Below are 12,057 nucleotides of genomic sequence, written 5' to 3'. Positions count from 1 at the left end.
AAATCATAATGAATCCCCACATCAGCATCCCCTTGTCTTCTCGTAAAAATGCTTTATTTATGACTTGCTCATTTGGCTAAAGTTATCTCATTCCACTGCATCAGTCAATTCTTCTGTGGAACAATAAAAAATAAACCAGGTAAGCAAAACCAGCTGACAAAATACTAAAAGTGTATGCAGCAAGTGGTGTAGCATCCAGAGAAGTTAAGTGAGTTGCAGGCTCATGACTAAATAAGGGATAGAGATTAGCAAATGTAAAATACATAATTTTGATTACATTAAATTAAAAGACTTTTGTACACACAAAACCAATGCAACCAAGATTAGAAAAAAGACAAAATCCTGGAAAACAATCTTTAAAACAAGTGTCTCTGATAAAGATCTCACTTCTCTAACACATAAAGAACAGAGTGAAATTTATAGGAATACAGACCATTTTCTGGCTGACAGATGGTCAAAAGATAAGAACAGGTAGTTTTCAAATGAAGAAAGCAAAGCTATTTATAAGCATATAAAGGAGTGCTCTAAATCATTTTCATTAGAGAAATGAAAATTAAAAAAAAATCTTTGAGGTACTATTTCATACCCATCAGATTGCCTAATATGAAGGGAAAAAAAATGATAAGAAAATTGGGACACTAATGTACTGTTGATACATTAATTGTGAACTGATCCAACCATTGTGGAGAGAAATTTGGAACTATATTAATAGGACAACCAAACTGTGAATATCCTTTGATCTGGCCGTATCACTACTAGGTCTGTATCCAAAGAGATCTTAAAAAAGGGAATAGGACCTACACGTGTAAAAATATTTATAGTAACCCTTTTCATGGTGGAAAACATTGGATATTGAGGGGAGGCCATTCAATTGGGGAGTGCCTGAGCAAGTTATGGTATGTGAATGTAGTGGAATACTATTGTGCAACAAGAATTGATGAACACACAGATTTCAAGAAAACCTGGAAAGACTTGTAAAGTGGAATGAGCAGAACCAGGAAACCATTGCACCATTGTGTGAAGGGCAACTATGAATATTTCAGTTCTTCTTAAATGATCCAAGTACAAAGGACCCCTCATGAAAAATACTCTCCACATCCAGAAAAAGATGGGCTTTGAATGCAGATAGAAGCATAATTTGTCACTTATTCTTTTTCATTTTTTTTCTTTTTATCTGTTTCTTCTTTCACAACCATGACTAATAATGAAATGTATTTTACATGATAGCACATGGATGATCTATATAAAATTGCCTACTATTTTGGGAAGGGAGAGGGGTATGGGGCAATGGAACTCAGAATCTTGTAAAAATGAATGCTAAAAATTGTTTTGACATGTAATTGGAAAAAAGATTCTATTAAAAAAGAGGAGAAATGTTTCTTCCTAACTTTTTTACTAGTACCGAGGATGTTCATTCTAATTAACCAGAGAACAATTGCTTTTTAGTGTTATTTTCATTTTCATTATTAGTCACCTTTTTTTAATAGAAATCCTCTGGACACTTTTCTTCAGAGACGGGATGTATCAGCTTGAGATGAAATATCTGAGGGTGTTTCCAGTAGCCATGGACACATAGAAAATAATCTCGAGGTCTTATAGTTTGGGGTTATTTACTCACCCTACTACTCTTCATTGTATTTCCTGATTCCACCTCCACCTTCCCCTACCATCTCTGTCCCCAGTGGTGTGTTTACCCTTTAGACAAAACCATTCATAATGATAACACTAATTTGAAAAATAAATACTTACTAATTCTAAAGACAGAAATAAGAAAAAAATACGACATTTAATAGATAGAAAACAAAGTAATACTCATATTGTTTACTCAATAGAAGACAAAAGAAGGGACAATCAAAATATACAAAATATGACATTCTATCTATTAACCTGGATCATATTTCCCCCCTTTTCATGTTGAGAGAATAGGAAGATACTTTCAGAAACCCTACTGGTGAGGAAAACGAGGGTAAGCGGGATGACTAGGGAAATTCAGCTGCCCACGGCAACTCGTAAATCTAGATATTAAGGTCAATGTTAGTGCCTTCACCATGCATCATCTATTCTTTAGTTAGGAAAACTTGAATTCAAATGAAGTCTCAGACTCTTTCCAGCCCTGTGACCACAAGCTAGGCACTTGACCTTTATCTCTTTCAGTTCCCTCACCCTATGAAAAGGGTATAATTATAGTACCTACCTACCAGGGACCTTTTGAAAGCAAAATATGGCAATTTTATGAAGCACTTTGCAAAACGTAAAGTGTTATATAAATATTACCTGTAATTGTGATTACTATTATCATCATAGTATTATCATCCTGTTACATGAAGCAGCTTCTCTACTGCTCTCAATTTTCTGAACTTTTTTGTAGTGAAGTCTTTTGAGAAGCAACAATTGCCTTAAGTCTAGAATCTGCCGAGTCGTTCAGGTCTGTTCTCTTTGTGATGACTTGTCTCACCCACTAAAACTATAGAGCATAATAAAAGACAATCCCCTGTAGGGATTCTTTTCTCCTCAATCTAGTGAGACGTCAATGGGGCCAGTATTTCAAGTAGAAAATTCTATCCTTTCTAAAAGGCTTCCATCAAAACTACGTTATCTTCTCCAATCAGTACAACTCCAAAAGAGCAGAATCTTGTCTTTGCCTCTGTCTCTCCCTGTAAAATACAAGATGGCAGTACCCTTCACTTTGCATTCAGAGTTCATCAGTTCTCTCTCTGCAGGTGAATAGTGTCTTTCATCAAAGGTCCTTTGGAAATGACTTGTCTCATTGTCTTGATCAGAGTAGTAAACCAACAAGAAGTATTTCCTTTTTCATGAGATACGTGATGCAGAGGGGCGATAAGACCAGTTAACTCTTCACATGAGGAGTATTCAGTTCTTAATCACTGTGTTTGCTCTTGTATTCTAATTCTCCTCTGCTATAAATAATTCAATGAAAGTTCCACCATCAACTTTTCTCTTTAAACATTTTTTTTATTTTATTAGATATTTCTCAGTTATGTGTAAAAAAATCTAACATTTAAAAAATAGTTTCAAATTCTCTCCCTTGAAACCCTTTCCCCTCTTTGAGAAGGCAAACATTTTATACATTTTACATGTGAAGTCATATGATCATATTTCCATATTAGACATGTTGAGAAAGAAAACAAAATGAAACAAGAAAAATTTAAAAAGTGAGTAAAATACCCTTCACTTTGCGTTCAGAGTTCATCAGTTCTCTCTCTGCAGGTGAATAGTATCTTTCATCAAAGGTCCTTTGGGAATGACTTGTCTCATCGTCTTGATCAGAGTAGTTAAATCCTTCCCAGTGAAGCATCCTTACAATATTGCTGTTACTGTTCACAATGATTTCCTGGTGCTGCTTACTTCAGTTTGCATGAGTTTACAAATGTTTCCTCACATTTATATTTTTTTCTGAAATCATACCTGTCATCATTTCTTATAAAACAGTAGTATTCCAACACAGTCATATACCATAAATTGTTTAACCATTTCCAATTAATGGGTATCCTCTCAATTTCCAATACTTTTTCACAACAAAAGAGTTGCTATCTTTTTTGGGTACAGTTAAGTCCCTGTTTTCCTTTTCCTTGACCTCTTTGAGATATGGACCTATTAGTGGTATTGCTGGGTCAAAGGGTATGCAGCTTTATAACCTTTTGCACATAGTTCTACTAGCAGTGAATTTGTGTCCAATTTTTCCACATCCCCTCCAGCACTTGTCATTTTCCTTTTGTTTCATTTTAGTCAATCTGATAGGTGCCAGGTGGTGCCTTAGAGTTGTTTTGACTTGTATTTCTCTGATCAGGAGTGATTTTAGAGCATCTTTTCATGTGATTATTGATAAATTTGATATTTTTATTCAATGACTTCATCTTCTTTGGTAATTTATCAACCTGGAAATAGCTCTCATTATATTTGCCCAGATTCCAATATATTTGAGAAATTAGGCCTTTATCAGATAAATTTTGTATAATTTCCCTCTCTCCAATTTCCTTATCATTTTTGCATTAGTTTTATTTGGGCAAATTTTTGTTAATTTCATGTAATCAGAATTATCTATTTTATTTCCAATAATCATATCTATTCTCTTTTATTTGGTTACAAATTCTTCTCTTATACATAAATCCAACAGGTAATTTTTTTCTCTGCTTTCCTCATTTACTTATGTATCAACTTTATGTCTAAATTGCTTATCCATGTCTACCTTACCCTAGCATATATTGTGAGATGCTGGTCTATGCCTATTTTCTGCCTCATTGCTTTCAGTTTTCCCAATATTTGTTTGGTCAGATTGTGAATGTTTATCCCTAAACTTGGATCTTTGGGTTTATCAAATACTAGATTACCATTGTTATTGGCTATTATGTTTGTTTGTCTAGGGCTACTATGTAGCAGAGTGGATAGAGTGTTGGGCTTGGAGTAAGGAACTCATCTTCCTCAAACCTGGCTTCATACACTTTCTAGCTGTGTGACTCTTGGCAAGTCACTTAACCCTGTTTACCTCAGTTCTTTATCTACAAAATAATCTGGAAAAGGAAATGGCAAACCTGTTCATTATCTCTCCCAAGAAAACCCCAAATTTGGTGAGGAAGAGTCAGATATTACTGGAAAACAACTGAATTGTATACCTGATTTATTCCATTGATATACCACTCTAATTCTTAGCCAGTACCAGATAGTTGTAATATAGTTGGAAACCTTGAACTGCTAGGTAACCTAACTCAACTTTTTATTTCATTGATTCCATGGATGTTGACTTTTTTTACTTCCAGATGCATTTCTGACATTTTTTCTAGCTGTATAAAATAATTATTTAGAAGTTTGACTTGTATAGCACTGAAAAAGTAATTAACTTTCGTAGAATTATCATTTTTTTAATATATTGGCTTGGCCTGCCCATGAGCTACTCTTTTTTTTTTCCAGTTGTTTAGTTCTTTTTTTTATGTGAGAGATATTTTGTAATTGTTTTCATATAATCCCTGGATTTGTCTTGACACATATGCTCCCAAGTATTTCATGTTATCTGCAATTATTTTATATGCAATTTCTTCTTATATCTCTGCTGGGTTTTGTTGGTAATATTGAGAAATGCTTACAATTTATGGGGGTTTGTTTTATATCATGAAACTTTACAGAAGTTAATTGTTTCAACTAATTTTAAGTTGATTCTTCATGGTTTTCTAAGGATACCATCATATCATACACAAAGATTGATCGTCTTATGTCCTCATTGCCAGCTTTTCTTCCTTATCTTTTCCTTGTCTTATTGCTATGGTTAGAAATTCTAGTATAATACTTTAAAAATAGTGGTATTCATTGAATTCTTGTTTTACTTCTGATCTTAATAAGGAAGTCTCCAAGTTTATTGCTGTTGCACACAATGCTTTTTCTTGGTTTTAGATAGTTACTACCTATTTTAAGTACTCCTTCCTGTCCTTGCACTGTGACCCAGAAGAGGGTATAAGCAATTGAGTTGATGAGCAGCATATGGTCCTGTATCCAGAGCTAGCACTGGGGTCCTTTATAGTCTCTGTACAATTTTCAGTCCCCTATCTGTCTCTGACTTGGGAGTTCCCAAAGCGGCAACTTTGGTCTATACCACCTAGTTCCAACACTGGTGTGCTCCAGGCCAGACTCCACTCTTTTGTCACATATCTCTCTTTTACCACTATCAGTCTTTATATCTGAATCACGTAATCTACAAATAACGCTTTGCTTTGTGTTGTCTTAGTAATGCCCTTCAAAATTCTGACAGTCAAATAAAAGGGTCCACAATGCTTTGCAGTCATCATTACCTCAATCAGTGCTTCTGGAGGTGCCTTCAAATAAAAGTTTTCATTATAGTTCTCGGAGGGAAAGTTTTCTCTCAGGTCCCTGGAAATGACTCAAGTCATTTTATTTGTACAAATGTCCTTTTTCTGTCCTTTTCAAAAATAAAATGAGCACACAAAATAAGAGAAGTAGTTTACAGAATTGTGAGTGATAAAGCAGACATGATTCATGTTTTAATATAGACTTATATGATGCTAATCATTTGATCTCTTCAAATGATACATCATTGAATAGGAGTTACATGAAAAAAGCCACCAGAAGAATGATTACTCTTCCCAATGTTATTCCCACAAGATGGACAAGAACTTGAGGTTGAGTTGATAGCTGTTCATTCTCTCATTGAAAGACTGATGTCATAATTCGTTTTTAATTTAGAACACAAGTAAAATGACTGTCATTGAGGTAGAGTGGAGAACGTGGTGAGAAAGGAAAGGTCCAACTTAAAAGGTCTGATTTCTACGTGAGGCAGGATGGCTATTGCTGTGTGTTACCTTAGGGTTTAGGAACATTGAGCTAGAGCTGGAAGAGATCTGAAAAGACATTTAATCTAACTTTTTTCTTTGACAGTTTGGGAAATTGGGGACAAGAGGGCTTAACTACTAAAATCACAAAAGTAGCAAATAACAGAGCTTTCCTTTTTTCAACAGACTTTTCTATCCTTTTTTTCTTGACCTGGTGTAGGGAACTTACAGGGTAAAAACCGTTTCTCTACCCAGACTGATTAGTCACTGTCCTTTAACTTTTAGTCTGAAGAGAACATCTGAGTCATTGAGAAATCCAGCAACTTGTGCAGGGTGACACAGTCATGATATCATGGACACACATGGATATATACACAAATGAGGGCACGTATTTGTATTTAAAAGTATATAGATTTATTAATATAAAGGCTAGCTGGGACAATAGATAAAGCACTAGACCTGAAATCAGGATTATCTGAGCTTAAATCAATCCTCAGATATCCACTAATTGGGTGACCCTGGGCAAGCCCCTTAACCTTTTTGCCTCATCTGTAAAATAAGGACATACTGGAGAAGGAAATGACAAACTATTTGGCATTTTTGCAAAGAAAATCCCATGCAAAGTCAATGACCCTATGAAGTTGTAGTATACAACATGACTGAACTACTGAAAAACAACAGGTAGTGCAGTGGATGAAGAAGTGGTCTGGAGGCAGGAAGACCCAAGTTCACATCCTGCATCTAACACTTATTAGCTGTGTTACCCTGCGTAATTCACTTAATCTCTGCCTGCCTCACTCTCCTCATCCATAAACTGGTGACAATTGCAGAACCTACTTCCCAGGGTTGTTGTGAAGATTGAATGAGATAAATTGGTAAAGCTCTTAGCACAGTTCTTGGCACATAGCTACTATTATTACTACAAATACATAAATATGCACGCAAACACACATACATACACACATGAGATCTCAAGTTTGGGAATATCTATAAGTACCAAAACATTCACAGACATGTAAACACACGTATACACACATGTCTATTTATATTTCTGAGGAAACAAAATGAAAAAAATCCATTATTTGTATATGCTAATTTTAACAAGATTGTAAGACAAACTATGCATTCTGCTCTCTGTGCCCTTCCTTTCCTTCTTTCTTTCTGCCTTTCCCCCTGATTCTATGGCCTTTGTTTAATGTCTTCCCCTTTGACTTTGTTTCTTGATGTACTGAACCTACAAAAGTACAGAAGATTCAAAGACAGAAGAAAATATGTACAGCCTCTCAAATACATAACAGAACATATTTTCTTTTCTAACAGAAGTGAATTAAGGCATACTGTACAACTTCAATTAAATAGCAGCCTTACATTTTATTAAGTGCTCTGATAAACACTGTCAAGTGAAGCACAATTCATATGCTTTCTCATCAGTGCTTTGGTTTGCTACAATAGTATGGGAAAGAACCATGCAGCTACTGTTTTTCCATATGGAAGATCTTATTTTTAAGGAATATTTTTAAAGCATTTTTTTTTCAAATTTTTTCTTTAATTCAGAAGCTTAATTTTGATCATCTAAATGTACCTAAGGATATAAGAGAGTACTAAGCCAATTGATTCCTGAGTAGCATTGAACGAAAGCCCATGAAAACCTATTTATTCATTTTGGCATGTGCTTGACAGTGTATATACCACATTACACTGAAAGTTTTATAACTTCATTAAAAAATAAAAACTCAAGGCAACTGCAGTGATAATGTACAACTGTGTAATGCACAGCACATTGCTTGTTCAAAGGGGCACATATGAGCATCTCAATTTATATGAAAAGCAGGATATAAGTGTAGAGTTACCAGTGCATCCTGGAGAAGGAATTTTGCCCTCACCTATTTTGAAAACTCATTGTAAGCTAGATGCTTACAATGTTTTAAATTTTTCTTCCATACCAAATAGCAGTTAAAGCATTGTACAAAGTTAAATAGCATACAGGTATTTATGATTTTTATATGAAACATGTAAGGAAATTTGTCCAAAGCCTATAGCTATACTATCTGTTTTTTACCACAAACATATTTATAAACAACAATGTAGCATCACCCCAAACAGCTGAAGCTAGATTAGCTGCAGACAAAATCAGTAACAGATCCGATGCACTATTAATTCATGTCCCCAGAACAACAGATATGAATAAGGAAGAGCTTAAGTAACTACGCTAATGCCATGTACAAAGGATGAAAAGGATACAAAAACCTTCAAAACCTGAGCAACCCTTGGAATGTAAGGAAGGAAACCAAACAACAAATTTGCTAAAAGGTTCCTAAAAACAAGGTCTCATTTATATCACACAAAGCTCAGGGGTTAACTTTGAACATAACTTTCAAAACACCTTCTAATATCCCAATCCAGATCACTACTGATGATTTGCTGGAGTATTAATTATATACAACATTTTTTCTTCTTTATACAAAACAATTCTTTAAACAACACTGTAAGTACATCTCTAAACATCAGGAGCTCTATCTAAATGAAATTTTTTATGAAGAAGGTACATCCTTCATCTCTTGATAATTTAAATTTCTTTCCTGCCCTTATATATACTTCTATAAATTTTTATTTGTTTCAAAATCACAAATCATCATGAGCTATCAGGATGATTGGATGCTCCACTGATGATTACAAAAAGGAAACCAACAGTATTTCTATTTATTCTTCTTTCATACAAAGATCAAAAATTTTTCTAAATTTTCTCACCACAGCAAACTCCTTTTAAAAGCTCTCGAGGTGTCACAGGATGAGATTTCTCAAAGTATTCAAGTCAAAATATTTGTTCCAGGACCAGTAAAAAAAGTTTCTTCAAATTTCCTTATTTATAAAAATAGATGCTTCTTTCAAAACTCATGTCAAAGAGGCTCTTACCTATTTGACAAGGTACTGCTTTATAAAAAATTCTCCAGTATTCTTACAATTTTTAGAGTTCATAACATACCCCCTTCCTTCCCAAACCAAATCATAATTGCAAGAGAAATACTGTTTTAAACTTTACAAAGAAAATGTAAACTTCAAAGTACGTTTTTTTCTTGAACAGATGTAACAGGAAGGCATTAAATCCGAACCAAAGATAAAGTGAACTGGGAAAAGAACTCAAAAGAATACAACCACTAAGGGTTACATCACTAAGCCTGAATATCTACTCACAGGTTCAGGGCATGAAGGATAAGAAACTTCTTCTCTTAGCTAAAACACAGTAAAAGATCCACCTTGCTCAAAGAAGGCAATAGAATATAATGTGTCTATATAATACAATATAATATAATATAATATAATATGATATGATATTATATAATATAATATAATATAATATGATAATATAATATAATAAATATAATATAATAGAATATAGAATAGACTATAATGTAAAAATCCTGTAATTCTTGTCCATATTCAAATATAGAAATATTAAAAAGTTTTCATTCAAATGCCAGCAATAAAAAAAATAAATCATTTATTTCTTAGGTTGCTAAGTAGTCATTTCATTCTCATCTCAACACTGACTTCCAAAGACATTTAGTAATGTGCAAAGTTTCTCTTAAGTGGACTGTGTTGTAGAGCTTCACGTATAAATGGACAACAAACACATTAGATTTTGTGTATTTTGCTTGTTTCAGAGGACACCTGCAATACTGTGCCCAGGCACTTTCCATGCAGGCAAGTGATGGACATGGCAGCCTCATCATAGTTTGTCATAATCACAAATTCAAAACTTTTGCATTTATTGCTCTTAAAGTCACAGATGACCATCATATTGGTGACAGCTCTAAAGGGCCCAAATGTTTGCCATAGGATACTCTCATCTGTGCCCATTGCCAGGTTGTACAAAAAAATTCACCACCTTGTTCCTGAATGCTCTGGGATGTTAATTCTGGCCAAACGGGTCATTCCATCAATGATCAGTGGGGAAAATCTACTAAAGCATTGAACCTGCTGAGCTGTTGGTCCTAGATACTTTCTGATGGGAGATTGGTACAACTGAGACAGGATGGCTTGATTGATTTTTCAGCTTGGCTTATTAGCACACTTGAAAGTTACTGGCTCTGTGGCACTTGGAGGTTTATGGCCATTTCAAACTATGATAATTTCTTTTGCCTCAATCCTCTTGTCAAATCAAATAAACTCTATACCACTTGATTTCCCAGTGGCTTGGTTAACTAGAATATGGGAAGTAATATTTTGCCTATATTGGGAAAAGAGGTGCTCCCATTCGTTGTGGGTCATTGTTTTCAGAAATCCACAGATATGCAAATAGAAATCTCTGATTGGAGTTGAACTTGGGTGAGCATAAGAAACTTTTTGGTTTATAGTCACAATGTATTCGGTGTGTTGATAGCTTTTTCTGCATCCTTAGGGCAAATGTAGTTTATGAAGCCATATCCCAAGCTATGCCCTGTTATTTTGTCTGTTATCCACTTACGGGACTTTATTTCCCCATTGCCCCCAAACAGGCTTTTCAGCTCCTGCTAGGTCATGTTCTGAGGAAGGCAGTTGACTGTTAAATTGCTCTTGCTGTCCTTCGATTCCCAGAGTCAACTGGTGATGAGCAGTTGTTTATGGTAGTTGGACCATTCACAGTGTTGTTCCATCAGACAGTTTGGTTTCCATGGCAACAATTACCTGTTATAAGCCAGGAAGAGTCTGTCGTGAGTGGGTGGGGCCAAGACTGGCACAGAAAAGTTCAAATGAGTGACCTCTAGTGGGCAGGATGCCGGAGTGGCATCACAACTATGGCCACCTCATAGTGCTTTGTCATGCTTTTTGAATTATTTTTTCCAAACTGCTTTGCAGGGCACAGAACTGGGGAAGTCTGGAATATGGTCATTTTTTTCTTAGCAACATTTTGGGCTCTTATCACCTCTCAAAGCCTTTCAATTGTGACCTCTTGCTATTTCTTTTAGGTTTTTACCTCTAATAATACCTATGAGTGAGGGAAGAACTCCAGGTATTAATGGTATTTCCGTTTTGTTGTTCAGTCATTTCAGTCATGTCCCACTCTTCATGACCCCATTTGGATTTTTTCCAGCAAGGATACTTCAATAGTTTGCCATTTCTTTCTCATTTTACAGATGAGGAGCTGAGGTAAATAGGATTAAGTTATTTATCCAGAGTCACACAGCTAGTAAATATCTGAGGCTGGTTTTGAACTCAAGACATGACTCCAAGCTGGCTTTCAGTGCAGCACCTAGCTACTCCCAAATCTCCACTTTAGAGATGTGAAAACTAAGGTTCAGTGATGTTAAGTAACATATAAATATCAAAGGTAGAATCTGACCCCAAATCTTCCTGACTCAGTCCCATTTTCCCCTTCTTAAGACTATCTATTGTGACATACTGCCCCAGGCTTGATTTCTTTGGACAATACTCCATATTCCGTCTTTTTAATCTGGCCCCTCTCCCTGTTTCTTTAATCCCTAATCATGTTTCAATAGAAAGAACATTGGGTTTGGAGTCAGAGAATCTAGACTTATTACATCTCTGTGGTAAGTCTCTTAACTTCTGTGTACTTTAGTGTCCTTCTCTGTCAGATGGAGGTTTTGGAACTGATGGTCTTATCCTTGGGCTAGCTCTAAATCAATGATTTGGAAAACCCTAGTCTCAAAGGTAGCAATAGATCATTGTCTAAATTCCACAAAACCAACCTTTGCTTTTTTCATAGACAAGGGATTGGATCATTTTTCCCCCTTGGGTTCCCCAGCTCCTAGTAAAGTTCCTG

General features: G+C 35.2%; 1 pseudogene; it reads right to left on the bottom strand.

Annotated features, from left to right (window-relative positions):
- Positions 1-9,732: 9,732 nt before the first annotated feature.
- Positions 9,733-10,964, bottom strand: LOC140528823 (ELAV-like protein 2 pseudogene; annotated as a pseudogene).
- Between the last annotated feature and the right edge of the window lie 1,093 nt (positions 10,965-12,057).

Source organism: Notamacropus eugenii, chromosome 1 (genome assembly GCF_028372415.1).
Source record: "Notamacropus eugenii isolate mMacEug1 chromosome 1, mMacEug1.pri_v2, whole genome shotgun sequence".
NCBI classification, from domain to species: Eukaryota; Metazoa; Chordata; class Mammalia; order Diprotodontia; family Macropodidae; genus Notamacropus; species Notamacropus eugenii.
This window is presented reverse-complemented; position numbering and strand designations above follow the sequence as displayed.